The following is a 27,837-nucleotide window of genomic DNA, read 5'->3' as shown; positions in this document are numbered from 1 at the left end:
GGAATGTAGGGTTGGAAAGGAACTTGCAGGTCACAGTAGCATGGAATATAGGTTTTGAAGGGACCTTGAAGGTCACAGAAGCATGGAATGTAGGGTTGGCAGGGACCTTGAAGGTCACAGAAGCAAGGAATGTAGGGTTGGAAGGGACCTGGAAGGTCACAGAACCATGAAATGTTGGGCTGGAAGGGACCTTGAAGGTCCCAGAAGCATGGAATGTAGGGTTGGAATGGAACTCAAAGGTGACAGAAGCATGGAATGTAGAATTGGAATGGACGATGAAGGTCACAGAGCCATGGAATGCAGGGTTGGAAGGGACCTTGAAGGTCACAGAAGCATGGAATATAGGGTTGGAAGGGACCTTGGAGGTCACAGATGCAAAGAATATAGGGTTGCAAAGCAACTTGTTGATCACAGAACCATGGAATGCAGGGTTGGAATGGACCTTGAAGGTCACAGAAGCATGGAATGTAGAATTGGAATGGACGATGAAGGTCACAGAAGCATGTAATGTAGGGTTGGAAGGGACCTTGAACGTCACACAAGCATGGAATGTAGAATTGGAATGGACGATGAAGGTCACAGAACCATGGAATGTAAGGCTGGAAGTTACCTTGAAGGTCACAGAAGCATGGAATGTCGGGTTGGAAAGGACCTTGAAGGTCACAGAAGCATGGAATGCAGGGTTGGAAGGGAATTTGAAGGTCACAGAAGCATGGAATGTAGGGTTGGAAATGTACTTCCGTGGTCACAGAGCCATGGAATGTAGGGTTGGAAGGGACCTTGAAAGTCACAGAAGCATGTAATTTAGGGTTGGAATGGACCTTGAAGGTCACAGAACCATGGAATGTAGGGTTGGAAGGGAACTTGCAGGTTACAGAAGCATGGAATGTAGGTTTTGAAGGGACCTTGAAGGTCACAGAAGCATGCAATGAAGGGTTGGAAGGGACCTTGAGCGTCACAGAAGCAAGGAATGCAGGGTTGGAATGGACATGGAAGGTCATAGAACCATGGAATATAGGGCTGTGGGGGACCTTGAAGTTCACAGAAGCAGGAATGTAGGGTTGGATGGGACCTGGAAGGTCACAGAAACAAGGAATGTGTAATAGGAAGGGACCTTTTAGGTCACAGAAGCATGGAATGTAGGGTGGGAATGGACCTTGAAGGTCACAGAACCATGGAATGTGGAAATGGAATGGACCTTGAAGGTCCAAGAACCATGGAATATAGGGTTGGAACGGACATTGAAGGTCACAGAAGCAGGAATGTAGTGTTGGATTGGACCTTGAAGGTCACAGAAGCATGGAATGTGTAACAGGATGGGACCTTTTAGGTCACAGAAGCATGGAATGTAGGGTTGGAAGGGACCCTTAAGATCACTGAAGCATGGAATGTAGAATTGGAATGGACCTTGAAGGTGACAGAAGCATGGAATGTAGAATTGGAATGGACGATGAAGGTCACAGAACCATGAAATGTTGGGCTGGAAGGGACCTTGAAGGTCCCAGAAGCATGGAATGTAGGGTTGGAATGGAACTCAAAGGTGACAGAAGCATGGAATGTAGAATTGGAATGGACGATGAAGGTCACAGAACCATAGAATGTAGGGTTGGAAGGGACCTTGAAGGTCTCAGAAGCAAGGAATGTGGTGTTGGAATGGAACAAGAAGGTCACAGAGCCATGGAATGTAGGGTTGGAAGGGACCTTGAAGGTCACAGAAGCATGGAATGCAGGGTTGGAAGGGACCTTGGAGGTCACAGATGCAAAGAATATAGGGTTGCAAAGGAACTTGTTGATCACAGAACCATGGAATGCAGGGTTGGAATGGACCTTGAAGGTCACAGAAGCATGGAATGTAGAATTGGAATGGACGATGAAGGTCACAGAAGCATGTAATGTAGGGTTGGAAGGGACCTTGAACGTCACACAAGCATGGAATGTAGAATTGGAATGGACGATGAAGGTCACAGAACCATGGAATGTAAGGCTGGAAGTTACCTTGAAGGTCACAGAAGCATGGAATGTTGGGTTGGAAAGGACCTTGAAGGTCACAGAAGCATGGAATGCAGGGTTGGAAGGGAATTTGAAGGTCACAGAAGCATGGAATGTAGGGTTGGAAATGTACTTCCGTGGTCACAGAGCCATGGAATGTAGGGTTGGAAGGGACCTTGAAAGTCACAGAAGCATGTAATTTAGGGTTGGAATGGACCTTGAAGGTCACAGAACCATGGAATGTAGGGTTGGAAGGGAACTTGCAGGTTACAGAAGCATGGAATGTAGGTTTTGAAGGGACCTTGAAGGTCACAGAAGCATGCAATGAAGGGTTGGAAGGGACCTTGAGCGTCACAGAAGCAAGGAATGCAGGGTTGGAATGGACATGGAAGGTCATAGAACCATGGAATATAGGGTTGTGGGGGACCTTGAAGTTCACAGAAGCAGGAATGTAGGGTTGGATGGGACCTGGAAGGTCACAGAAACAAGGAATGTGTAATAGGAAGGGACCTTTTAGGTCACAGAAGCATGGAATGTAGGGTGGGAATGGACCTTGAAGGTCACAGAACCATGGAATGTGGAAATGGAATGGACCTTGAAGGTCCAAGAACCATGGAATATAGGGTTGGAACGGACATTGAAGGTCACAGAAGCAGGAATGTAGTGTTGGATTGGACCTTGAAGGTCACAGAAGCATGGAATGTGTAACAGGATGGGACCTTTTAGGTCACAGAAGCATGGAATGTAGGGTTGGAAGGGACCCTTAAGATCACTGAAGCATGGAATGTAGAATTGGAATGGACCTTGAAGGTGACAGAAGCATGGAATGTAGAATTGGAATGGACGATGAAGGTCACAGAACCATTGAATGTAGGATTGGAAGGGAAAGTTAAGGTCACAGAAGCATGGAATGTAGGGTTTGAAGGGAACTTGAAGGTCACCGAAGCATGGAATGTCATAGAATCATAGAATCATAGAATCACTAAGGTTGGAAAAGACCTAAAAGATCACCCAGTCCAACCGTTCACCTATTCCCAATAGCTCCTACTAAACCATGTCCCTCAACGCAACATCCAGTCTTTCCTTGAACACCCCCAGGGTCGGTGATTCCACCACCTCCCTGGGCAGTCCATTCCAGTGCCTGACCACCCTTTCTGAAAAGTAATACTTCCTCATGTCCAGCCTGAATTTCCCCTGGCGTAGCTTGAAACCATTCCCCCTGGTCCTATCACTAATGACACGAGAGAAGAGGCCGACCCCCAGCTCACTACAACCTCCCTTCAGGAAGTTATAGAGAGCAATAAGGTCTCCCCTGAGCCTCCTCTTCTCCAGGCTGAACATTCCCAGCTCCTTCAGCCTCTCCTCATATGGCCTGTGTTCCAGACCCCTCACCAGCTTCGTTGCCCTTCTTTGAACACGTTCCAGGGCCTCAATATCTTTCTTGCAGTGAGGGGCCCAAAACTGGACACAGTACTCGAGGTGCGGCCTGACGAGTGCTGAATATAGGGGAACAATCACCTCTCTGCTCCTGCTTGCAACACTGTTTCTGATGCAAGCCAGGATGCCATTGGCCTTCTTGGCCACCTGGGCACACTGTCGGCTCATGTTCAGCCGAGCATCAATCAATACCCCCAGGTCCATTTCCTCTACGCAGTCCTCCAGCCACACCGCCCCAAGCCTGTAGCGTCGCCTGGGGTTGTTGTGGCCGAAGTGCAGGACCCGGCATTTGGCCTTGTTGAAACTCATCCCATTGGCTCCAGCCCAGCTCTCCAGCCTGTCCAGATCCCTCTGTAGGGCGTCGCTACCCCCAGGCAGATCCACGCTTCCAGCCAATTTGGTGTCATCTGCGAATTTACTGAGGGTGCACTCGATGCCCTCATCGAGGTCATCTATAAAGATATTGAAGAGGACAGGCCCCAGCACCGACCCCTGCGGAACACCACTCACGACCGGTCGCCAGCTGGATTTGACTCCATTCACCACCACTCTCTGCGCCCGGCCCTCCAGCCAGCTTCTTACCCAGCCAAGAGTGTACCCATCCAAGCCTCTGACTGCCAGCTTCTGCAGGAGAATGCTGTGGGAGACAGTGTCAAAGGCTTTGCTGAAGTCTAGGTAGACCACATCAACAGCCTTTCCTTCATCCACCAGATGGGTCACTAGATCATAGAAGGAGATCAGGTTGGTCAAACAGGACCTGCCCTTCATGAACCCATGCTGGCTAGGCCTGATCCCCCGGTCACCCTGCACATGCCGCATGATCTCCCTCAAGACGATCTGCTCCATAACCTTCCCTGGCACCGAGGTCAGGCTGACAGGCCTGTAGTTCCCCGGATCCTCCTTACGACCTTTCTTATAAATGGGAGTCACATTGGCAAGCCTCCAGTCATCTGGGACCTCACCAGTCAACAAGGAGCGCTGACAGATGATGGAAAGCGGCTCGGCTATCACCTCCGCCAGTTCCCTCAGCACTCTTGGGTGGATCTCATCTGGCCCCATCGACTTGTGACAGTCCAGCTGGAGCAGTAGGTCTCTGACTGTTTCTTTCAGAATCGCAGGGGGGTTAGTGTGCTCCCCAGCCGAGATTACCAGGTCAGAGAGAGGGGTATCCTGAGGATAACTGGTCTGACTTTTAAAGACAGACGTAAAGAAGGCATTCAGAACCTCCGCCTTTTCCTTATCCTCAGTGGTCACATTCCCAGCCTCGTCCAGCAAAGAGTGGATATTCTCCTTTGTCCTCCTCTTACTGTTAATGTATTTATAAAAGAGTTTCTTATTCCTTTTCACACCAGCAGCTAGGTTAAATTCAAGCTGGGCTTTTGCCTTTCTGATTTCACCTCTACACATCCTAACAACTTCCCTGTATTCATTTTGAGTGGCCTGTCCCTCTTTCCACAGGCGGTAGATTCTCTTTTTCTCCCGGAGCCTCAGGAATAGCTCCCTATTCATCCACGCCGGTCTTCTTCCCCGCCGGCTCATTTTGCAGCTCAGGGGGACTGCCTGCTCCTGCGCCCTTAAGACTTCCTTTTTGAAGAGCAACCAGCTCTCTTGGACCCCTTTGCTTGCTAGGACTGAATGCCAGGGGACTCCCCCTATTAGTCCCCTGAACAATTCAAAGTCCGCCCTCCTGAAGTCCAAGGTAGCAGTATTACTATTCCCCCTCCAGGCTCCACCGTGAATCACGAAGTCTATCATTTCATGATCACTCTGTCCAAGACAGCCTCCAACCTCCACATCTCCCACCAAACCTTCCCTGTTTGTGAACAGCAGGTCTAGTGGGGCAGTTCCTCTCGTGGGCTCTCCGACCAGCTGTATCAGGAAGTTGTCGGGTTGGAAGGGACCTTGAAGGTCACATAACCATGGAATGTAAGGCTGGAAGTTACCTTGTAGGGCACAGAAGTATGGAATGTAGGGTTGGAATGGACCTTGAAGGTCAGAGAAGCATTGAATGTAGGGTTGGCAGGGACCTTGGAGGTCAGAGAACCTTGGTATGCTGGGTTGGAAGGGAGTTCGAAAGCCACAGAAGCATAGAATGTAGGGATGGATGGGACCTTGAAGGTCAGAGAAACATGGAATGTAAGGTTGGAAGGGAGGTTGAAGGTCACAGAAGCATGGAATGCAGGGTTGGAAGGGACCTTGAAGGTCACAGAAGCATGGAATGTAGGGTTGGAAGGGACCTTGAAGGTCACAGAAACAAGGAATGTAAGGCTGGAAGTTACCTTGAAGGTCACAGAAGCATGGAGTGTCGGGTTGGAAAGGACCTTGAAGGTCACAGAAGCATGGAATGCAGGGTTGGAAGGGAATTTGAAGGTCACAGAAGCATGGAATGTAGGGATGAAATGTACTTCCATGGTCACAGAGCCATGGAATGTAGGGTTGGAAGGGACCTTGAAGGTCTCAGAAACATGGAATGTCGGGTTGGAAGGGACATTGAAGGTCACAGAAGCATGGAATGTAGGGTTGGAATGTACTTCCATGGTCACAGAGCCATGGAATGTAGGGTTGGAGGTGTTGGAAACAGCGCGAGAAAGAACACGACCAAGGGCTTGATCAAACTTTCTCCTCTTTAATCAGAAGGCACCGTTATTTATTACAGTGTATAACGAGGCTAATACATATTGCAAAAGGCGTGCTCCTGGTTGGTCGGCGCACTGGTAGCCGATTCAACCGCAGCAGCATTCCTGCAGTCACCACCCCCAGTTCTGCATCCTGTTATTGCTTCGTGTTGGTTCATCATAATCCTGCAAAGGCACGCTGCCCTTGATGATGATAGGTCAGCAGGCTCGTGTTTTTGCCTAGTTATTTCAGTCTTATCAACTGGGTTGTGTCAACATGACCCTTTTCTGCAAGCCAGCTTTCAGCAATGCTCTCCACAGGAAGGGACCTTGACAGTCACAGAAGCATGGAATGTAGGGTTGGAAGGGACCTTGAAGGTCACAGGAGCATGGAATGTAGGGTTGGAAGGGACTTTGAAAGCCACAGAAGCATGGAATGCTGGGTTGGAATGGAACTCAAAGGTTACATAAGCATGGAACGTAGAATTGGAATGGACCTTGAAGGTCACAGAACCATAGAATGTAGGGTTGGAAGGGACCTTGAAGGTCACAGAACCATGGAATGTAGGGTTGGAATGGAACAAGAAGGTCACAGAGCCATAGAATGTAGGGTTGGAAGGGACCTTGAAAGTCACAGAACCAGGGAATGTAGGATAGGAAGGGACATTGAAGGTGATAGAACCATGGAATGTAGGGTTGGAAAGGACCTGGAAGGTCCCAGAAGCATGGAATGTAAGGCTGGAAGGGACATTGCAGGTCAAAGATGCATGGAATATACGGTTGGAGTGAAAATTGAAGGTCACAGAAGCATGGAATGTAGGGTTGGAAGGGACCTTGAATGTCTCAGAACCATGGAATGCAGGGTTGGAAGGGACCTTGAAGGTCACAGAAGCATGGAATGCAGGGTTGGAAGGGACACTGCAGGTCAAAGATGCATGGAATATACGGTAGGAGTGAAAACTGAAGGGACAGAAGCATGGAATGTAGGGTTGGAAGGGACCTTGAAGGTCACAGAACCATGGAATGTAGGGTTGGAATGGAACAAGAAGGTCACAGAGCCATAGAATGTAGGGTTGGAAGGGACCTTGAAAGTCACAGAACCAGGGAATGTAGGATAGGAAGGGACATTGAAGGTGATAGAACCATGGAATGTAGGGTTGGAAAGGACCTGGAAGGTCCCAGAAGCATGGAATGTAAGGCTGGAAGGGACATTGCAGGTCAAAGATGCATGGAATATACGGTTGGAGTGAAAATTGAAGGTCACAGAAGCATGGAATGTAGGGTTGGAAGGGACCTTGAATGTCTCAGAACCATGGAATGCAGGGTTGGAAGGGACCTTGAAGGTCACAGAAGCATGGAATGCAGGGTTGGAAGGGACACTGCAGGTCAAAGATGCATGGAATATACGGTAGGAGTGAAAACTGAAGGTCACAGAAGCATGGAATGTAGGGTTGGAATGGAACTGAAAGGTCACAGAAGCATGGAATGTAGGGTTGGAAAGGAACTTGCAGGTCACAGTAGCATGGAATATAGGTTTTGAAGGGACCTTGAAGGTCACAGAAGCATGGAATGTAGGGTTGGCAGGGACCTTGAAGGTCACAGAAGCAAGGAATGTAGGGTTGGAAGGGACCTGGAAGGTCACAGAACCATGAAATGTTGGGCTGGAAGGGACCTTGAAGGTCCCAGAAGCATGGAATGTAGGGTTGGAATGGAACTCAAAGGTGACAGAAGCATGGAATGTAGAATTGGAATGGACGATGAAGGTCACAGAACCATAGAATGTAGGGTTGGAAGGGACCTTGAAGGTCTCAGAAGCAACGAATGTGGTGTTGGAATGGAACAAGAAGGTCACAGAGCCATGGAATGTAGGGTTGGAAGGGACCTTGAAGGTCACAGAAGCATGGAATGCAGGGTTGGAAGGGACCTTGGAGGTCAGAGAACGATGGAATATTCGGTAGAAATGGACCTTGAAGGTCACAGAAGCATGGAATGTAGGGTTGGAAGGGACATTCCAGGTAAAAGATGCATGGTATATATGGTTGGAATGAAAATTGAAGGTCACAGAAGCATGGAATGTAGGGTAGGAAGGGACCTTGAAGGTCAAAAAACAACGGAATGTAGGGTTGGAACAGACCTTCAAGGTTACAGAAGCATGGAATGTAGTGTTCGAATGGAAATCAAAGGACACAGAAGCTTGGAATGTAGGGTTGGAAAGGAACTTGAAGGTCACAGAAGCATGGAATGTAGGGTTGGGAAGGAACTTGCAGGTCACAGAAGCATGGAATGTAGGGTTTGAAGGGACCTTGAAGGTCACAGAAGCATGGAATGTAGGGTTCGAAGGGAACTTGAAGGTCACAGAAACAAGGAATGTAGGTTTTGAAGGGAACTTGAAGGTCACAGAAGCATGGAATGTCGGGTTGGAAGGGACCTTGAAAGTCACAGAAGCAAGGAATGCAGGGTTGGAATGGACATGGAAGGTCATAGAACCATGGAATATAGGGTTGTGAGGGACCTTGAAGTTCACAGAAGCAGGAATGTAGTGTTGGATGGGACCTTGAAGGTCACAGAAGCATGGAATGTGTAACAGGATGGGACCTTTTAGGTCACAGAAGCATGGAATGTAGGGTTGGAAGGGATCTTGAAGGTCACAGAAGCATGGAATGCAGGGTTGGAAGGGAATTTCAAGGTCACAGAAGCATGGAATGTAGGGATGAAATGTACTTCCATGGTCACAGAGCCATGGAATGTAGGGTTGGAATGGAACTTGAAAGTCACACAAGCATGGAATGTAGGGTTGGAATGGACCTTGAAGGTCAGAGAACCATGGAATGTAGGGTTGGAAGGGACCTTGAAGGTCACAGAACCCTAGAATGTAGGGTTGGAAGGGACCTTGAAGGTCACAGAACCATGGAATGCAGGGTTGGAATGGAACAAGAAGGTCACAGAGCCATGGAATGTAGGGTTGGAAGGGACATTGAAAGTCACAGAACCAGGGAATGTAGGATAGGAAGGGACATTGAAGGTGATAGAGCCATGGAATGTAGGGTTGCAAAGGACCTGGACAGTCACAGAAGCATGGAATGTAGGTTTTGAAGGACCTTGAAGGTCACAGAAGCATGGAATGTTGGGTTGGAAGGGACCTTGAAGGTCACAGAAGCATGGAATGCAGGGTTGGAAGGGACCTTGAAAGTCACAGAAGCAAGGAATGCAGGGTTGGAATGGACATGGAAGGTCATAGAACCATGGAATATAGGGTTGTGAGGGACCTTGAAGTTCACAGAAGCAGGAATGTAGGGTTGGATGGGACCTGGAAGGTCACAGAACTATGGAATGTGTAGTAGGAAGGGACCTTTTAGGTCACAGAACCATGGAATGTAGGGTGGGAATGGCCCTTGAAGGTCACAGAAGCATGGAATGTAGGGTTGCAATGCACCTAGAAGGTCAAAGCAGCATGGAATGTAGGGTTGGAAGGGAACTTGATGGCAACAGAACCATGGAATGTAGGGTTGGAAAGGAACATGAAGGATACAGAAGCATGGAATGTAGGGTTGGAAGGGAAGTTGAAGGTCACAAAACCTTGGATTGTAAAGTAGGAATGGACTTTGAAGATCACAGAACCATAGAATGTAGGGTTGGAAGGGACCTTGAAGGTCACAGAACCATGGAATGTAGGGTTGGAAGGGACCTTGAAGGTCACAGAAGCATGGAATGTAGGGTTGGAAGGGACCTTGAAGGTCAAAGAAGCATGGAATGTGGGGGTGGAAGGGACCCTTAAGATCACTTCAGCATGGAATGTGTAACAGGATGGGACGTTTTAGGTCACAGAAGCATGAAATGTAGGGTTGGAAAGGAACATGAAGATTACATAAGCATGGAATGTAGTGTTGGAATGGATCTTAAAGGTCACAGAGGCATGGAATGTAGGGTTGGAAGGGACCTTGAAGGTCACAGAAGCATGGAATGTAGGTTTTGAAGGGAACTTGAAGGTCTCAGAATCATGGAATGTCGGGTTGGAAGGTACCTTGTTGGTCACAGATGCAAAGAATATAGGGTTGGAATAGAACTTGTTGGTCACAGAACCATCAAATGTAGGGTTAGAATGGACCTTGAAGGTCACAGAACCATGGAAAGTTGAAATGGAATGGACCTTGAAGGTCCAAGAACCATGGAATATAGGGTTGGAATGTACCTTGAAGGTCACAGAAGCAGGAATGTAGTGTTGGATGGGACCTTGAAGGTCACATAAGCATGGAATGTGTAACAGGATGGGACCTTTTAGGTCACAGAAGCATGGAATGTAGGGTTGGAAGGGACCTTGAAGGTCAGAGAAATATGGAATGCTGGGTTGGAAGGGACCTGGAAGGTCAGAGAAGCATGGAATGTAGAATTGGAATGGACGTTGAAGGTCACAGAAGCATGGATTGTAGGGTTGGAAGGGACCTTGAAGGTCACAGAAGCATGGAATGTAGGGTTGGAAGGGAACTCAAACGTTACATAAGCATGGAACGTAGAATTGGAATGGACCTTGAAGGTCACAGAACCATGGAATGCAGGGTTGGAATGGACCTTGAAGGTCACAGAAGCATGGAATTTAGGGTTGGAAGGGAACTTGAAGGTCACAGAAGCAGGAATGTTGGGTTGGATGGGACTTGAAAAGTCACAGAACCATGGAATGTATAATTGGTAGGGACCTTGTTGGACACAGAACCATGGAATGTAGGGTTGGAATGGAGCTTGAAGTTCACAGAAGCATGGAATGTAGGGTTGGAAGGGACCTTGAAGGTCACAGAAGCATGGAATGTAGGGTTGGAAGGGACCTTGAAGGTCACAGAAGCATGGAATGTCGGGTTGGAAGGGACCTTGAAAGTCACAGAACCAAGGAATGCAGGGTTGGAATGGCCATGGAAGGTCATAGAACCATGGAATATAGGGTTGTGAGGGACCTTGAAGTTCACAGAAGCATGGAATGTAGGGTTGGAAGGGAACTCAAAGGTTACATAAGCATGGAACGTAGAATTGGAATGGACCTTGAAGGTCACAGAACCATAGAATGTAGGGTTGGAAGGGACCTTGAAGGTCACAGAACCATGGAATGTGGAAATGGAATGGACCTTGAAGGTCAGAGAAGAATGGAATATAGGGTTGGAATGGAACAAGAAGGTCACAGAGCCATGGAATGTAGGGTTGGAAGGGACCTTGAAGGTCACAGAACCCTAGAATGTAGGGTTGGAAGGGACCTTGAAGGTCACAGAACCATGGAATGTAGGGTTGGGATGGAACAATAAGGTCACAGAGCCATGGAATGTAGGGTTGGAAGGGACATTGAAAGTCACAGAACCAGGGAATGTAGGATAGGAAGGGACATTGAAGGTGATAGAGCCATGGAATGTAGGGTTGGAAAGGACCTTGAAGGTCACAGAAGCATGGAATGTAGGTTTTGATGGACCTTGAAGGTCACAGAAGCATGGAATGTAGGGTTGGAAGGGACCTTGAAGGTCACAGAAACAAGGAATGTAGGTTTTGAAGGGAACTTGAAGGTCACAGAAGCATGGAATGCAGGGTTGGAAGGGACCTTGAAAGTCACAGAAGCAAGGAATGCAGGGTTGGAATGGACATGGAAGGTCATAGAACCATGGAATATAGGGTTGTGAGGGACCTTGAAGTTCACAGAAGCAGGAATGTAGGGTTGGATGGGACCTGGAAGGTCACAGAACTATGGAATGTGTAGTAGGAAGGGACCTTTTAGGTCACAGAACCATGGAATGTAGGGTGGGAATGGACCTTGAAGGTCACATAAGCATGGAATGTAGGGTTGCAATGCACCTAGAAGGTCAAAGCAGCATGGAATGTAGGGTTGGAAGGGAACTTGATGGCAACAGAACCATGGAATGTAGGGATGGAAAGGAACATGAAGGATACAGAAGCATGGAATGTAGGGTTGGAAGGAAACTTGAAGGTCACAAAACCTTGGATTGTAAAGTAGGAATGGACTTTGAAGATCACAGAACCATAGAATGTAGGGTTGGAAGGGACCTTGAAGGTCACAGAACCATGGAATGTAGGGTTGGAAGGGACTTTGAAGGTCACAGAAGCATGGAATGTATGGTTGGATGGACCTTAAGGTCACAGATGCATGGAAAGTATAATTGGAAGGGACATTGAAGGTCACAGAAGCATGGAATGTAGGGTTGGAAGGGAACTTGAAGGTCACAGAAGCATGGAATCTAGGGTTGGAATGGAACTTGAAGGTCACAGAACCATGGAAAGTATAATTGGAAGGGACATTGTAGGTCACAGAAGCAAAGAATGTAGGGTTGGAAGGGACCTTAAAGGTCACAGAATCATGGAATGCAGGGTTGGAATGGACCTTGAAGTTCACAGAAGCAAGGAATGTAGGGTTGGAAGGGACCTTGGAGGTCACATAAGCATGGAATGTAGGGTTGGAAGGGACTTTGAAGGTCACAAAAGAATGCAATGTAGGGTTGGAAGGAACCTTGAAGGTCACAGAACCATGGAATGTAGGGTTGGAAGGGACCTTGAACGTCACAGATGCAAAGAAAATAGGGTTGGAATGGAACTTATTGTTCAGAGAAGCATGGAATGTGGGGCTGGAAGGGACAATGAAGGACACAGAACCATGGAATGTAGGGTTGGAAGGGACCTTGAAGGTCAGAGAAGCATGGAATGTAGGGTTGGAAGGGACCTTGAAGGTCACAGATGCAAAGAATATAGGGTTGGAAGGGAACTTGTTGGTCATAGAACAATGGAATGCAGGGTTGGAAGGGACCTTGAAGGTCACAGAAGCATGCGATGCAGGCTTGGAAGGGACAGTTAAGGTCACAGAACCATGGCATGAACGGTTGGAAGGGACAGTTAAGGTCACAGAACCATGGAATGTAGGGTTGGAAGGGTCCTTGAGGTCACAGAAGCATGGAATGTAAGGTTGGAAGGGAACTGGAATGTCACAGAAGCAGGAATGTAGGGTTGGATGGGACTTGAAAGGTCACAGAAGCATGGAATGTAGGGTTGGAAGGGTCCTTGAGGTCACAGAAGCATGGAATGTAGGGTTGGAAGGGACCTTGAAGGTCACAGAACCATGGAATGTAAGGTTTGAAGGGAGCTTGAAGGTCACAGAAGCAGGAATGTAGGGTTGGATGGGACTTGAAAGGTCACAGAACCATGGAATGTGTAGTAGGAAGGGACCTTTTAGGTCACAGAACCATGGAATGTAGGGTGGGAATGGCCCTTGAAGGTCACAGAAGCATGGAATGTAGGGTTGCAATGCACCTAGAAGGTCAAAGCAGCATGGAATGTAGGGTTGGAAGGGAACTTGATGGCAACAGAACCATGGAATGTAGGGTTGGAAAGGAACATGAAGGATACAGAAGCATGGAATGTAGGGTTGGAAGGGAAGTTGAAGGTCACAAAACCTTGGATTGTAAAGTAGGAATGGACTTTGAAGATCACAGAACCATAGAATGTAGGGTTGGAAGGGACCTTGAAGGTCACAGAACCATGGAATGTAGGGTTGGAAGGGACCTTGAAGGTCACAGAAGCATGGAATGTAGGGTTGGAAGGGACCTTGAAGGTCACAGAAGCATGGAATGTGGGGGTGGAAGGGACCCTTAAGATCACTTCAGCATGGAATGTGTAACAGGATGGGACGTTTTAGGTCACAGAAGCATGAAATGTAGGGTTGGAAAGGAACATGAAGATTACATAAGCATGGAATGTAGTGTTGGAATGGATCTTAAAGGTCACAGAGGCATGGAATGTAGGGTTGGAAGGGACCTTGAAGGTCACAGAAGCATGGAATGTAGGTTTTGAAGGGAACTTGAAGGTCTCAGAATCATGGAATGTCGGGTTGGAAGGTACCTTGTTGGTCACAGATGCAAAGAATATAGGGTTGGAATAGAACTTGTTGGTCACAGAACCATCAAATGTAGGGTTAGAATGGACCTTGAAGGTCACAGAACCATGGAAAGTTGAAATGGAATGGACCTTGAAGGTCCAAGAACCATGGAATATAGGGTTGGAATGTACCTTGAAGGTCACAGAAGCAGGAATGTAGTGTTGGATGGGACCTTGAAGGTCACATAAGCATGGAATGTGTAACAGGATGGGACCTTTTAGGTCACAGAAGCATGGAATGTAGGGTTGGAAGGGACCTTGAAGGTCAGAGAAATATGGAATGCTGGGTTGGAAGGGACCTGGAAGGTCAGAGAAGCATGGAATGTAGAATTGGAATGGACGTTGAAGGTCACAGAAGCATGGATTGTAGGGTTGGAAGGGACCTTGAAGGTCACAGAAGCATGGAATGTAGGGTTGGAAGGGAACTCAAACGTTACATAAGCATGGAACGTAGAATTGGAATGGACCTTGAAGGTCACAGAACCATAGAATGTAGGGTTGGAAGGGAGGTTGAAGGTCACAGAACCATGGAATGCAGGGTTGGAATGGACCTTGAAGGTCACAGAAGCATGGAATTTAGGGTTGGAAGGGAACTTGAAGGTCACAGAAGCAGGAATGTTGGGTTGGATGGGACTTGAAAAGTCACAGAACCATGGAATGTATAATTGGTAGGGACCTTGTTGGACACAGAACCATGGAATGTAGGGTTGGAATGGAGCTTGAAGTTCACAGAAGCATGGAATGTAGGGTTGGAAGGGACCTTGAAGGTCACAGAAGCATGGAATGTAGGGTTGGAAGGGACCTTGAAGGTCACAGAAGCATGGAATGTCGGGTTGGAAGGGACCTTGAAAGTCACAGAAGCAAGGAATGCAGGGTTGGAATGGCCATGGAAGGTCATAGAACCATGGAATATAGGGTTGTGAGGGACCTTGAAGTTCACAGAAGCATGGAATGTAGGGTTGGAAGGGAACTCAAAGGTTACATAAGCATGGAACGTAGAATTGGAATGGACCTTGAAGGTCACAGAACCATAGAATGTAGGGTTGGAAGGGACCTTGAAGGTCACAGAACCATGGAATGTGGAAATGGAATGGACCTTGAAGGTCAGAGAAGAATGGAATATAGGGTTGGAATGGAACAAGAAGGTCACAGAGCCATGGAATGTAGGGTTGGAAGGGACCTTGAAGGTCACAGAACCCTAGAATGTAGGGTTGGAAGGGACCTTGAAGGTCACAGAACCATGGAATGTAGGGTTGGGATGGAACAATAAGGTCACAGAGCCATGGAATGTAGGGTTGGAAGGGACCTTGAAAGTCACAGAACCAGGGAATGTAGGATAGGAAGGGACATTGAAGGTGATAGAGCCATGGAATGTAGGGTTGGAAAGGACCTTGAAGGTCACAGAAGCATGGAATGTAGGTTTTGATGGACCTTGAAGGTCACAGAAGCATGGAATGTAGGGTTGGAAGGGACCTTGAAGGTCACAGAAACAAGGAATGTAGGTTTTGAAGGGAACTTGAAGGTCACAGAAGCATGGAATGCAGGGTTGGAAGGGACCTTGAAAGTCACAGAAGCAAGGAATGCAGGGTTGGAATGGACATGGAAGGTCATAGAACCATGGAATATAGGGTTGTGAGGGACCTTGAAGTTCACAGAAGCAGGAATGTAGGGTTGGATGGGACCTGGAAGGTCACAGAACTATGGAATGTGTAGTAGGAAGGGACCTTTTAGGTCACAGAACCATGGAATGTAGGGTGGGAATGGACCTTGAAGGTCACATAAGCATGGAATGTAGGGTTGCAATGCACCTAGAAGGTCAAAGCAGCATGGAATGTAGGGTTGGAAGGGAACTTGATGGCAACAGAACCATGGAATGTAGGGATGGAAAGGAACATGAAGGATACAGAAGCATGGAATGTAGGGTTGGAAGGAAACTTGAAGGTCACAAAACCTTGGATTGTAAAGTAGGAATGGACTTTGAAGATCACAGAACCATAGAATGTAGGGTTGGAAGGGACCTTGAAGGTCACAGAACCATGGAATGTAGGGTTGGAAGGGACTTTGAAGGTCACAGAAGCATGGAATGTATGGTTGGATGGACCTTAAGGTCACAGATGCATGGAAAGTATAATTGGAAGGGACATTGAAGGTCACAGAAGCATGGAATGTAGGGTTGGAAGGGAACTTGAAGGTCACAGAAGCATGGAATCTAGGGTTGGAATGGAACTTGAAGGTCACAGAACCATGGAAAGTATAATTGGAAGGGACATTGTAGGTCACAGAAGCAAAGAATGTAGGGTTGGAAGGGACCTTAAAGGTCACAGAATCATGGAATGCAGGGTTGGAATGGACCTTGAAGTTCACAGAAGCAAGGAATGTAGGGTTGGAAGGGACCTTGGAGGTCACATAAGCATGGAATGTAGGGTTGGAAGGGACTTTGAAGGTCACAAAAGAATGCAATGTAGGGTTGGAAGGAACCTTGAAGGTCACAGAACCATGGAATGTAGGGTTGGAAGGGACCTTGAACGTCACAGATGCAAAGAAAATAGGGTTGGAATGGAACTTATTGTTCAGAGAAGCATGGAATGTGGGGCTGGAAGGGACAATGAAGGACACAGAACCATGGAATGTAGGGTTGGAAGGGACCTTGAAGGTCAGAGAAGCATGGAATGTAGGGTTGGAAGGGACCTTGAAGGTCACAGATGCAAAGAATATAGGGTTGGAAGGGAACTTGTTGGTCATAGAACAATGGAATGCAGGGTTGGAAGGGACCTTGAAGGTCACAGAAGCATGCGATGCAGGCTTGGAAGGGACAGTTAAGGTCACAGAACCATGGCATGAACGGTTGGAAGGGACAGTTAAGGTCACAGAACCATGGAATGTAGGGTTGGAAGGGTCCTTGAGGTCACAGAAGCATGGAATGTAGGGTTGGAAGGGACCTTGAAGGTCACAGAACCATGGAATGTAAGGTTGGAAGGGAACTGGAATGTCACAGAAGCAGGAATGTAGGGTTGGATGGGACTTGAAAGGTCACAGAAGCATGGAATGTAGGGTTGGAAGGGTCCTTGAGGTCACAGAAGCATGGAATGTAGGGTTGGAAGGGACCTTGAAGGTCACAGAACCATGGAATGTAAGGTTGGAAGGGAGCTTGAAGGTCACAGAAGCAGGAATGTAGGGTTGGATGGGACTTGAAAGGTCACAGAACCATGGAATGTGTAGTAGGAAGGGACCTTTTAGGTCACAGAACCATGGAATGTAGGGTGGGAATGGCCCTTGAAGGTCACAGAAGCATGGAATGTAGGGTTGCAATGCACCTAGAAGGTCAAAGCAGCATGGAATGTAGGGTTGGAAGGGAACTTGATGGCAACAGAACCATGGAATGTAGGGTTGGAAAGGAACATGAAGGATACAGAAGCATGGAATGTAGGGTTGGAAGGGAAGTTGAAGGTCACAAAACCTTGGATTGTAAAGTAGGAATGGACTTTGAAGATCACAGAACCATAGAATGTAGGGTTGGAAGGGACCTTGAAGGTCACAGAACCATGGAATGTAGGGTTGGAAGGGACCTTGAAGGTCACAGAAGCATGGAATGTAGGGTTGGAAGGGACCTTGAAGGTCACAGAAGCATGGAATGTGGGGGTGGAAGGGACCCTTAAGATCACTTCAGCATGGAATGTGTAACAGGATGGGACGTTTTAGGTCACAGAAGCATGAAATGTAGGGTTGGAAAGGAACATGAAGATTACATAAGCATGGAATGTAGTGTTGGAATGGATCTTAAAGGTCACAGAGGCATGGAATGTAGGGTTGGAAGGGACCTTGAAGGTCACAGAAGCATGGAATGTAGGTTTTGAAGGGAACTTGAAGGTCTCAGAATCATGGAATGTCGGGTTGGAAGGTACCTTGTTGGTCACAGATGCAAAGAATATAGGGTTGGAATAGAACTTGTTGGTCACAGAACCATCAAATGTAGGGTTAGAATGGACCTTGAAGGTCACAGAACCATGGAAAGTTGAAATGGAATGGACCTTGAAGGTCCAAGAACCATGGAATATAGGGTTGGAATGTACCTTGAAGGTCACAGAAGCAGGAATGTAGTGTTGGATGGGACCTTGAAGGTCACATAAGCATGGAATGTGTAACAGGATGGGACCTTTTAGGTCACAGAAGCATGGAATGTAGGGTTGGAAGGGACCTTGAAGGTCAGAGAAATATGGAATGCTGGGTTGGAAGGGACCTGGAAGGTCAGAGAAGCATGGAATGTAGAATTGGAATGGACGTTGAAGGTCACAGAAGCATGGATTGTAGGGTTGGAAGGGACCTTGAAGGTCACAGAAGCATGGAATGTAGGGTTGGAAGGGAACTCAAACGTTACATAAGCATGGAACGTAGAATTGGAATGGACCTTGAAGGTCACAGAACCATAGAATGTAGGGTTGGAAGGGAGGTTGAAGGTCACAGAACCATGGAATGCAGGGTTGGAATGGACCTTGAAGGTCACAGAAGCATGGAATTTAGGGTTGGAAGGGAACTTGAAGGTCACAGAAGCAGGAATGTTGGGTTGGATGGGACTTGAAAAGTCACAGAACCATGGAATGTATAATTGGTAGGGACCTTGTTGGACACAGAACCATGGAATGTAGGGTTGGAATGGAGCTTGAAGTTCACAGAAGCATGGAATGTAGGGTTGGAAGGGACCTTGAAGGTCACAGAAGCATGGAATGTAGGGTTGGAAGGGACCTTGAAGGTCACAGAAGCATGGAATGTCGGGTTGGAAGGGACCTTGAAAGTCACAGAAGCAAGGAATGCAGGGTTGGAATGGCCATGGAAGGTCATAGAACCATGGAATATAGGGTTGTGAGGGACCTTGAAGTTCACAGAAGCATGGAATGTAGGGTTGGAAGGGAACTCAAAGGTTACATAAGCATGGAACGTAGAATTGGAATGGACCTTGAAGGTCACAGAACCATAGAATGTAGGGTTGGAAGGGACCTTGAAGGTCACAGAACCATGGAATGTGGAAATGGAATGGACCTTGAAGGTCAGAGAAGAATGGAATATAGGGTTGGAATGGAACAAGAAGGTCACAGAGCCATGGAATGTAGGGTTGGAAGGGACCTTGAAGGTCACAGAACCCTAGAATGTAGGGTTGGAAGGGACCTTGAAGGTCACAGAACCATGGAATGTAGGGTTGGGATGGAACAATAAGGTCACAGAGCCATGGAATGTAGGGTTGGAAGGGACCTTGAAAGTCACAGAACCAGGGAATGTAGGATAGGAAGGGACATTGAAGGTGATAGAGCCATGGAATGTAGGGTTGGAAAGGACCTTGAAGGTCACAGAAGCATGGAATGTAGGTTTTGATGGACCTTGAAGGTCACAGAAGCATGGAATGTAGGGTTGGAAGGGACCTTGAAGGTCACAGAAACAAGGAATGTAGGTTTTGAAGGGAACTTGAAGGTCACAGAAGCATGGAATGCAGGGTTGGAAGGGACCTTGAAAGTCACAGAAGCAAGGAATGCAGGGTTGGAATGGACATGGAAGGTCATAGAACCATGGAATATAGGGTTGTGAGGGACCTTGAAGTTCACAGAAGCAGGAATGTAGGGTTGGATGGGACCTGGAAGGTCACAGAACTATGGAATGTGTAGTAGGAAGGGACCTTTTAGGTCACAGAACCATGGAATGTAGGGTGGGAATGGACCTTGAAGGTCACATAAGCATGGAATGTAGGGTTGCAATGCACCTAGAAGGTCAAAGCAGCATGGAATGTAGGGTTGGAAGGGAACTTGATGGCAACAGAACCATGGAATGTAGGGATGGAAAGGAACATGAAGGATACAGAAGCATGGAATGTAGGGTTGGAAGGAAACTTGAAGGTCACAAAACCTTGGATTGTAAAGTAGGAATGGACTTTGAAGATCACAGAACCATAGAATGTAGGGTTGGAAGGGACCTTGAAGGTCACAGAACCATGGAATGTAGGGTTGGAAGGGACTTTGAAGGTCACAGAAGCATGGAATGTATGGTTGGATGGACCTTAAGGTCACAGATGCATGGAAAGTATAATTGGAAGGGACATTGAAGGTCACAGAAGCATGGAATGTAGGGTTGGAAGGGAACTTGAAGGTCACAGAAGCATGGAATCTAGGGTTGGAATGGAACTTGAAGGTCACAGAACCATGGAAAGTATAATTGGAAGGGACATTGTAGGTCACAGAAGCAAAGAATGTAGGGTTGGAAGGGACCTTAAAGGTCACAGAATCATGGAATGCAGGGTTGGAATGGACCTTGAAGTTCACAGAAGCAGGAATGTAGTGTTGGATGGGACCTTGAAGGTCACAGAAGCATGGAATGTGTAACAGGATGGGACCTTTTAGGTCACAGAAGCATGGAATGTAGGGTTGGAAGGGATCTTGAAGGTCACAGAAGCATGGAATGCAGGGTTGGAAGGGAATTTCAAGGTCACAGAAGCATGGAATGTAGGGATGAAATGTACTTCCATGGTCACAGAGCCATGGAATGTAGGGTTGGAATGGAACTTGAAAGTCACACAAGCATGGAATGTAGGGTTGGAATGGACCTTGAAGGTCAGAGAACCATGGAATGTAGGGTTGGAAGGGACCTTGAAGGTCACAGAACCCTAGAATGTAGGGTTGGAAGGGACCTTGAAGGTCACAGAACCATGGAATGCAGGGTTGGAATGGAACAAGAAGGTCACAGAGCCATGGAATGTAGGGTTGGAAGGGACATTGAAAGTCACAGAACCAGGGAATGTAGGATAGGAAGGGACATTGAAGGTGATAGAGCCATGGAATGTAGGGTTGCAAAGGACCTGGACAGTCACAGAAGCATGGAATGTAGGTTTTGAAGGACCTTGAAGGTCACAGAAGCATGGAATGTTGGGTTGGAAGGGACCTTGAAGGTCACAGAAGCATGGAATGCAGGGTTGGAAGGGACCTTGAAAGTCACAGAAGCAAGGAATGCAGGGTTGGAATGGACATGGAAGGTCATAGAACCATGGAATATAGGGTTGTGAGGGACCTTGAAGTTCACAGAAGCAGGAATGTAGGGTTGGATGGGACCTGGAAGGTCACAGAACTATGGAATGTGTAGTAGGAAGGGACCTTTTAGGTCACAGAACCATGGAATGTAGGGTGGGAATGGCCCTTGAAGGTCACAGAAGCATGGAATGTAGGGTTGCAATGCACCTAGAAGGTCAAAGCAGCATGGAATGTAGGGTTGGAAGGGAACTTGATGGCAACAGAACCATGGAATGTAGGGTTGGAAAGGAACATGAAGGATACAGAAGCATGGAATGTAGGGTTGGAAGGGAAGTTGAAGGTCACAAAACCTTGGATTGTAAAGTAGGAATGGACTTTGAAGATCACAGAACCATAGAATGTAGGGTTGGAAGGGACCTTGAAGGTCACAGAACCATGGAATGTAGGGTTGGAAGGGACCTTGAAGGTCACAGAAGCATGGAATGTAGGGTTGGAAGGGACCTTGAAGGTCACAGAAGCATGGAATGTGGGGGTGGAAGGGACCCTTAAGATCACTTCAGCATGGAATGTGTAACAGGATGGGACGTTTTAGGTCACAGAAGCATGAAATGTAGGGTTGGAAAGGAACATGAAGATTACATAAGCATGGAATGTAGTGTTGGAATGGATCTTAAAGGTCACAGAGGCATGGAATGTAGGGTTGGAAGGGACCTTGAAGGTCACAGAAGCATGGAATGTAGGTTTTGAAGGGAACTTGAAGGTCTCAGAATCATGGAATGTCGGGTTGGAAGGTACCTTGTTGGTCACAGATGCAAAGAATATAGGGTTGGAATAGAACTTGTTGGTCACAGAACCATCAAATGTAGGGTTAGAATGGACCTTGAAGGTCACAGAACCATGGAAAGTTGAAATGGAATGGACCTTGAAGGTCCAAGAACCATGGAATATAGGGTTGGAATGTACCTTGAAGGTCACAGAAGCAGGAATGTAGTGTTGGATGGGACCTTGAAGGTCACATAAGCATGGAATGTGTAACAGGATGGGACCTTTTAGGTCAAAGAAGCATGGAATATAGGGTTGGAAGGGACCTTGAAGGTCAGAGAAATATGGAATGCTGGGTTGGAAGGGACCTGGGAGGTCAGAGAAGCATGGAATGTAGAATTGGAATGGACGTTGAAGGTCACAGAAGCATGGATTGTAGGGTTGGAAGGGACCTTGAAGGTCACAGAAGCATGGAATGTAGGGTTGGAAGGGAACTCAAACGTTACATAAGCATGGAACGTAGAATTGGAATGGACCTTGAAGGTCACAGAACCATAGAATGTAGGGTTGGAAGGGAGGTTGAAGGTCACAGAACCATGGAATGCAGGGTTGGAATGGACCTTGAAGGTCACAGAAGCATGGAATTTAGGGTTGGAAGGGAACTTGAAGGTCACAGAAGCAGGAATGTTGGGTTGGATGGGACTTGAAAAGTCACAGAACCATGGAATGTATAATTGGTAGGGACCTTGTTGGACACAGAACCATGGAATGTAGGGTTGGAATGGAGCTTGAAGTTCACAGAAGCATGGAATGTAGGGTTGGAAGGGACCTTGAAGGTCACAGAAGCATGGAATGTAGGGTTGGAAGGGACCTTGAAGGTCACAGAAGCATGGAATGTCGGGTTGGAAGGGACCTTGAAAGTCACAGAAGCAAGGAATGCAGGGTTGGAATGGCCATGGAAGGTCATAGAACCATGGAATATAGGGTTGTGAGGGACCTTGAAGTTCACAGAAGCATGGAATGTAGGGTTGGAAGGGAACTCAAAGGTTACATAAGCATGGAACGTAGAATTGGAATGGACCTTGAAGGTCACAGAACCATAGAATGTAGGGTTGGAAGGGACCTTGAAGGTCACAGAACCATGGAATGTGGAAATGGAATGGACCTTGAAGGTCAGAGAAGAATGGAATATAGGGTTGGAATGGAACAAGAAGGTCACAGAGCCATGGAATGTAGGGTTGGAAGGGACCTTGAAGGTCACAGAACCCTAGAATGTAGGGTTGGAAGGGACCTTGAAGGTCACAGAACCATGGAATGTAGGGTTGGGATGGAACAATAAGGTCACAGAGCCATGGAATGTAGGGTTGGAAGGGACCTTGAAAGTCACAGAACCAGGGAATGTAGGATAGGAAGGGACATTGAAGGTGATAGAGCCATGGAATGTAGGGTTGGAAAGGACCTTGAAGGTCACAGAAGCATGGAATGTAGGTTTTGATGGACCTTGAAGGTCACAGAAGCATGGAATGTAGGGTTGGAAGGGACCTTGAAGGTCACAGAAACAAGGAATGTAGGTTTTGACGGGAACTTGAAGGTCACAGAAGCATGGAATGCAGGGTTGGAAGGGACCTTGAAAGTCACAGAAGCAAGGAATGCAGGGTTGGAATGGACATGGAAGGTCATAGAACCATGGAATATAGGGTTGTGAGGGACCTTGAAGTTCACAGAAGCAGGAATGTAGGGTTGGATGGGACCTGGAAGGTCACAGAACTATGGAATGTGTAGTAGGAAGGGACCTTTTAGGTCACAGAACCATGGAATGTAGGGTGGGAATGGACCTTGAAGGTCACATAAGCATGGAATGTAGGGTTGCAATGCACCTAGAAGGTCAAAGCAGCATGGAATGTAGGGTTGGAAGGGAACTTGATGGCAACAGAACCATGGAATGTAGGGATGGAAAGGAACATGAAGGATACAGAAGCATGGAATGTAGGGTTGGAAGGAAACTTGAAGGTCACAAAACCTTGGATTGTAAAGTAGGAATGGACTTTGAAGATCACAGAACCATAGAATGTAGGGTTGGAAGGGACCTTGAAGGTCACAGAACCATGGAATGTAGGGTTGGAAGGGACTTTGAAGGTCACAGAAGCATGGAATGTATGGTTGGATGGACCTTAAGGTCACAGATGCATGGAAAGTATAATTGGAAGGGACATTGAAGGTCACAGAAGCATGGAATGTAGGGTTGGAAGGGAACTTGAAGGTCACAGAAGCATGGAATCTAGGGTTGGAATGGAACTTGAAGGTCACAGAACCATGGAAAGTATAATTGGAAGGGACATTGTAGGTCACAGAAGCAAAGAATGTAGGGTTGGAAGGGACCTTAAAGGTCACAGAATCATGGAATGCAGGGTTGGAATGGACCTTGAAGTTCACAGAAGCAAGGAATGTAGGGTTGGAAGGGACCTTGGAGGTCACATAAGCATGGAATGTAGGGTTGGAAGGGACTTTGAAGATCACAAAAGAATGCAATGTAGGGTTGGAAGGAACCTTGAAGGTCACAGAACCATGGAATGTAGGGTTGGAAGGGACCTTGAACGTCACAGATGCAAAGAAAATAGGGTTGGAATGGAACTTATTGTTCAGAGAAGCATGGAATGTGGGGCTGGAAGGGACAATGAAGGACACAGAACCATGGAATGTAGGGTTGGAAGGGACCTTGAAGGTCAGAGAAGCATGGAATGTAGGGTTGGAAGGGACCTTGAAGGTCACAGATGCAAAGAATATAGGGTTGGAAGGGAACTTGTTGGTCATAGAACAATGGAATGCAGGGTTGGAAGGGACCTTGAAGGTCACAGAAGCATGCGATGCAGGCTTGGAAGGGACAGTTAAGGTCACAGAACCATGGCATGAACGGTTGGAAGGGACAGTTAAGGTCACAGAACCATGGAATGTAGGGTTGGAAGGGTCCTTGAGGTCACAGAAGCATGGAATGTAGGGTTGGAAGGGACCTTGAAGGTCACAGAACCATGGAATGTAAGGTTGGAAGGGAACTGGAATGTCACAGAAGCAGGAATGTAGGGTTGGATGGGACTTGAAAGGTCACAGAAGCATGGAATGTAGGGTTGGAAGGGTCCTTGAGGTCACAGAAGCATGGAATGTAGGGTTGGAAGGGACCTTGAAGGTCACAGAACCATGGAATGTAAGGTTGGAAGGGAACTGGAATGTCACAGAAGCAGGAATGTAGGGTTGGATGGGACTTGAAAGGTCACAGAACCATGGAATGTGTAGTAGGAAGGGACCTTTTAGGTCACAGAACCATGGAATGTAGGGTGGGAATGGCCCTTGAAGGTCACAGAAGCATGGAATGTAGGGTTGCAATGCACCTAGAAGGTCAAAGCAGCATGGAATGTAGGGTTGGAAGGGAACTTGATGGCAACAGAACCATGGAATGTAGGGTTGGAAAGGAACATGAAGGATACAGAAGCATGGAATGTAGGGTTGGAAGGGAAGTTGAAGGTCACAAAACCTTGGATTGTAAAGTAGGAATGGACTTTGAAGATCACAGAACCATAGAATGTAGGGTTGGAAGGGACCTTGAAGGTCACAGAACCATGGAATGTAGGGTTGGAAGGGACCTTGAAGGTCACAGAAGCATGGAATGTAGGGTTGGAAGGGACCTTGAAGGTCACAGAAGCATGGAATGTGGGGGTGGAAGGGACCCTTAAGATCACTTCAGCATGGAATGTGTAACAGGATGGGACGTTTTAGGTCACAGAAGCATGAAATGTAGGGTTGGAAAGGAACATGAAGATTACATAAGCATGGAATGTAGTGTTGGAATGGATCTTAAAGGTCACAGAGGCATGGAATGTAGGGTTGGAAGGGACCTTGAAGGTCACAGAAGCATGGAATGTAGGTTTTGAAGGGAACTTGAAGGTCTCAGAATCATGGAATGTCGGGTTGGAAGGTACCTTGTTGGTCACAGATGCAAAGAATATAGGGTTGGAATAGAACTTGTTGGTCACAGAACCATCAAATGTAGGGTTAGAATGGACCTTGAAGGTCACAGAACCATGGAAAGTTGAAATGGAATGGACCTTGAAGGTCCAAGAACCATGGAATATAGGGTTGGAATGTACCTTGAAGGTCACAGAAGCAGGAATGTAGTGTTGGATGGGACCTTGAAGGTCACATAAGCATGGAATGTGTAACAGGATGGGACCTTTTAGGTCACAGAAGCATGGAATGTAGGGTTGGAAGGGACCTTGAAGGTCAGAGAAATATGGAATGCTGGGTTGGAAGGGACCTGGAAGGTCAGAGAAGCATGGAATGTAGAATTGGAATGGACGTTGAAGGTCACAGAAGCATGGATTGTAGGGTTGGAAGGGACCTTGAAGGTCACAGAAGCATGGAATGTAGGGTTGGAAGGGAACTCAAACGTTACATAAGCATGGAACGTAGAATTGGAATGGACCTTGAAGGTCACAGAACCATAGAATGTAGGGTTGGAAGGGAGGTTGAAGGTCACAGAACCATGGAATGCAGGGTTGGAATGGACCTTGAAGGTCACAGAAGCATGGAATTTAGGGTTGGAAGGGAACTTGAAGGTCACAGAAGCAGGAATGTTGGGTTGGATGGGACTTGAAAAGTCACAGAACCATGGAATGTATAATTGGTAGGGACCTTGTTGGACACAGAACCATGGAATGTAGGGTTGGAATGGAGCTTGAAGTTCACAGAAGCATGGAATGTAGGGTTGGAAGGGACCTTGAAGGTCACAGAAGCATGGAATGTAGGGTTGGAAGGGACCTTGAAGGTCACAGAAGCATGGAATGTCGGGTTGGAAGGGACCTTGAAAGTCACAGAAGCAAGGAATGCAGGGTTGGAATGGCCATGGAAGGTCATAGAACCATGGAATATAGGGTTGTGAGGGACCTTGAAGTTCACAGAAGCATGGAATGTAGGGTTGGAAGGGAACTCAAAGGTTACATAAGCATGGAACGTAGAATTGGAATGGACCTTGAAGGTCACAGAACCATAGAATGTAGGGTTGGAAGGGACCTTGAAGGTCACAGAACCATGGAATGTGGAAATGGAATGGACCTTGAAGGTCAGAGAAGAATGGAATATAGGGTTGGAATGGAACAAGAAGGTCACAGAGCCATGGAATGTAGGGTTGGAAGGGACCTTGAAGGTCACAGAACCCTAGAATGTAGGGTTGGAAGGGACCTTGAAGGTCACAGAACCATGGAATGTAGGGTTGGGATGGAACAATAAGGTCACAGAGCCATGGAATGTAGGGTTGGAAGGGACCTTGAAAGTCACAGAACCAGGGAATGTAGGATAGGAAGGGACATTGAAGGTGATAGAGCCATGGAATGTAGGGTTGGAAAGGACCTTGAAGGTCACAGAAGCATGGAATGTAGGTTTTGATGGACCTTGAAGGTCACAGAAGCATGGAATGTAGGGTTGGAAGGGACCTTGAAGGTCACAGAAACAAGGAATGTAGGTTTTGAAGGGAACTTGAAGGTCACAGAAGCATGGAATGCAGGGTTGGAAGGGACCTTGAAAGTCACAGAAGCAAGGAATGCAGGGTTGGAATGGACATGGAAGGTCATAGAACCATGGAATATAGGGTTGTGAGGGACCTTGAAGTTCACAGAAGCAGGAATGTAGGGTTGGATGGGACCTGGAAGGTCACAGAACTATGGAATGTGTAGTAGGAAGGGACCTTTTAGGTCACAGAACCATGGAATGTAGGGTGGGAATGGACCTTGAAGGTCACATAAGCATGGAATGTAGGGTTGCAATGCACCTAGAAGGTCAAAGCAGCATGGAATGTAGGGTTGGAAGGGAACTTGATGGCAACAGAACCATGGAATGTAGGGATGGAAAGGAACATGAAGGATACAGAAGCATGGAATGTAGGGTTGGAAGGAAACTTGAAGGTCACAAAACCTTGGATTGTAAAGTAGGAATGGACTTTGAAGATCACAGAACCATAGAATGTAGGGTTGGAAGGGACCTTGAAGGTCACAGAACCATGGAATGTAGGGTTGGAAGGGACTTTGAAGGTCACAGAAGCATGGAATGTATGGTTGGATGGACCTTAAGGTCAC

The sequence above is a fragment of the Tetrao urogallus genome (genome assembly GCF_951394365.1).
Source record: "Tetrao urogallus genome assembly, chromosome: Z".
Lineage (NCBI taxonomy): Eukaryota > Metazoa > Chordata > Aves > Galliformes > Phasianidae > Tetrao > Tetrao urogallus.
Note: the sequence above shows the minus strand (reverse complement) of the source record.